This window comes from Marmota flaviventris, chromosome 15, assembly GCF_047511675.1.
Source record: "Marmota flaviventris isolate mMarFla1 chromosome 15, mMarFla1.hap1, whole genome shotgun sequence".
Lineage (NCBI taxonomy): Eukaryota > Metazoa > Chordata > Mammalia > Rodentia > Sciuridae > Marmota > Marmota flaviventris.
Window position 1 is genome coordinate 71,589,753 of NC_092512.1, and position 3,414 is coordinate 71,593,166.

Genomic DNA, 3,414 nt, shown 5'->3' on the forward strand with positions numbered 1-3,414 from the left:
AGGGAAGACTTTAGCTCAGAACTTCTATCAGAGTGTCTGAGGCAGAGTAGAGTAAAAAAGGTAGGATTGCCTAGTTTGAAAAATTTCAGCTATCTATAATTTGTGTTTGTATTCTCTAGTAGCCTGGTTCCTGACCCTGAGATGATTATAGCAGAAGAGTATTTTCTCCTGGGGAGGGGTGGTGGGCCTGATGGAGGAGGTGTGACTCTGAGCTGGTTATTCTGTGCATAAAGAACATGCTCCTGAGCCCTCTGCTGTCTCTAAGAATTGATCATTATTTGGAGGGACAATCTTCCTCCAGCTAAAAAGGATTTTAAGATGTCAAAACATATTACAGAGTCCATAGGTTAAGGTTCTTGTGTTCTAAAATCCGTGAAAAATTACCAAAAAATATGTCACAGTATGCAAACATATACCTCTTCATATTGTTGAAACACAAGGTTGCTCAGTAGTATTATAAGAACACTAAATGACATTATTGGATTTTATTCTAGATTGAAATAGCTTTGAAAGTAAAACATTAGAAAACGAATAAAAGGGCTCGAAGTGTTAATGAATATCGTATTGACAAGGAGTGTCTCCTGGAGTATACTGTAATCAGTCTCTTCTGAACCATATTCCTAGCTAGGCCCAACTATTGAACTTCTGTGTCTGCCTTTCCAATTGTAGCATGAATCTAGTTGAGTTGGCTTAGCCACAATCCCTCTTCAACTGAAATGCTTCTTCTTAGTAACATTTTATCCACTGATTCTTGGCTTTGAATTCCCACTTTCCCTTGTTTCTGAGGTCAAGCCCAATCTCTGTCCCTTACTGAAAAACCCCATCACAGTAATTCCTACATGGATAGAAACAGATCTGAATCTAGTCTGCCATTTTTTTAAAGAGCTTTATAGTTATACATAATAGTTGGGTTCATCCTGACAAACTCATACATGTATCAAATGGAAATCTATTTCTGTTCATGATCTTCCCCTTTTCCCTACCATTTTCTCTCCCCTCTCCCATTCTCTTTATTCTACTAGACTGCCTCTCGCTCATCTACTTATTTATATCTGATTGGCTCTTTCTACCTACCCATAAAGGAAAAAAAATATTTATATGTATACATAACATGATTTTTAAAAGAATTCAGTCTGCCATGTTTTAACAATATGAACAATATTTCTTTAGCACTATTCAAAACAATAATAGTATAAAGTGGTTCTGCATAGCAAATGAAATAACTCATGCTTTTGGAATCAGACAAATTTGGATTTGAATTTTGGTTGTTCCACCAGTTATTTTAGTGTGTTATTGAATAGCTATCAACCTCGGTTCCTTCATCTTTAAATAAAGAGTGATAGGTGTGATTGTGGTTTACTCAGTTGTGGGCAGGTAGGTAACTGACTTGGTAATTCAGTCTCAGTTTGTCACCAAAGCCAGTTTAACTGACTTTGAGAAAATTACACCTTGTGAGAAATAAAGATCTCAAGGGGGCATTTAAATGTGTGGTTATCAGCATGCATGCTTAACAAATATAAAGAAAAGCCATTTATTCTGGAGAACAGGCAAAATGCACTTGAGAAAAGTCCAGTTTTGCACATTTCACTTCATTCTGTTGCTGCCTAATATTATTTTTACCTAATTGATATTTGGAAAATAAATATTAGTGAAATGTAGATTGACCATATTTTCTTATTTTCGGTTTGATTCCTAAAATATCCTTACTGTAATTGCTTTTGTTTGAGACAATTTTTTTAATATTTATTTTTTTTAGTTGTAGTTGGACACAACATCTTTATTTATTTATTTTATGTGGTGCTGAGGATCGAACCCAGGGCCTTGCCTATGCTAGGTGAGCACTCTATGGCTGAGCCATAACCCCAGTCCTTGAGACAAATTTTTGATATAATGTCATTTTATTAAAGATAATCAGATGGAAAGGGAAAAAATGTTTTGATAGCATTTTTGGCAAAACACATAATATGAGTCAGTATGTGTTAAAAGTAAGTAATAAGTATTCTAAGATACATGAAATCTTGGATTCAGTAGAAAAGATTTGATTTAAAAAAAAAATGTGCCTAGGAACACGAACTAACAAGCAAGGATTTATAGACAAAGGATCTTTGAATGTTTTAGAAAGCAGATGTAGCAGGAAACATTTGTCATTAATTCCATCAATTGGTTTTCATTGACAATGGTGTGCAGACATTTCAGGACCAGGCTGTAAGATGAATGGGACCTCCATTTAAAAAGAGAGGGCAGGGGAGAGGGAGAGAGAACACACAAATTTAAGAGGAGAGGTTTAGAGAAACTCATAAAGGTAAATCAATTCTGTTATCTTATTGAAACTCTTTCTGTCTTAGTCTTTTTTTCTGTTGCTATAACAGAATACCTGAGACTGAGTAATTTATAAGAAAAGAAGTTTATTAGGCTCATGCTTCTGGAGGCAGGGAAATCTGAGAGCACTGCACAGCCTTCTGTATGGTTACTGGTGAAGGCCTTGTGCTGCTCCAGTGAGTCAAAGAGCAACTGAGTAGATCTGAAAGAGGCAAAGAGAGAGAGGAGCTCTTGATTTATAATCACTCACAGTCCTACTGGAGTAAGAAAGGCATCCATCCATTCTTGAGGGCTGCACCCCATAGCCCAGACATCTCCCACTACCTCGCCCACCAACACTGTGCAAGTGGTGAATTTCAACATGTGTTTTAGAGAGGACAAACCATATTCAAGCTATAGTACTTACTGTAAACACTTTGTACTTGTAAAAGAGTGTTTTATTAAACAAAATCAGTTAGACTTTATTATGTATGTTTATTAATCATGATTTAAACATAAAGGACTGAGAACCTGATTATTGGATGTGCTTCAGAGCCACAGAACGAATTACCAGCATGTTATTAACTTGCTCTGTCTTTAATTCATCTATTCTTTCATCTTTCCGCTCATTCATTCATCCGGTTTTTGGTTTCTCAGGTCTCAGACAAAGTGAGTAAGTTTAGTTGCTGTTCCCTATGACTCCATCATAAATATTTTACAGCAGATATACAAGTTAGTGTGATCTCTGAGGCTTGTAGAAATACAGCTTACCCCTAGACATTATAGAATACTTGTCTCTTAAGACAAGAGCCATCTGAAGGAGGGAGGGTGGGCATTCTCTATGGGGTATGTGCCAACATTTGCTTTGGAAGGAGAGAATTTGCTGACTATTTTGGCTACCTTAGTATTCAGAATGTTTTTTCAGAGAGCTAAGTCATTCCATTTTATTTTTTAAGTTTAAATTACCTCTAGGCAATAGTGGTTCTACTAATTCTGTTAAAAAGTACCTTTAACCTTTTGTGCTAGGGTTGTTGTGATGTACTTAATTATGACTGAGAATTAGCTGGCATTTGGAGAGATGTGTGTTTGAGAAATAGGTCTCATGTTGCTTATTCC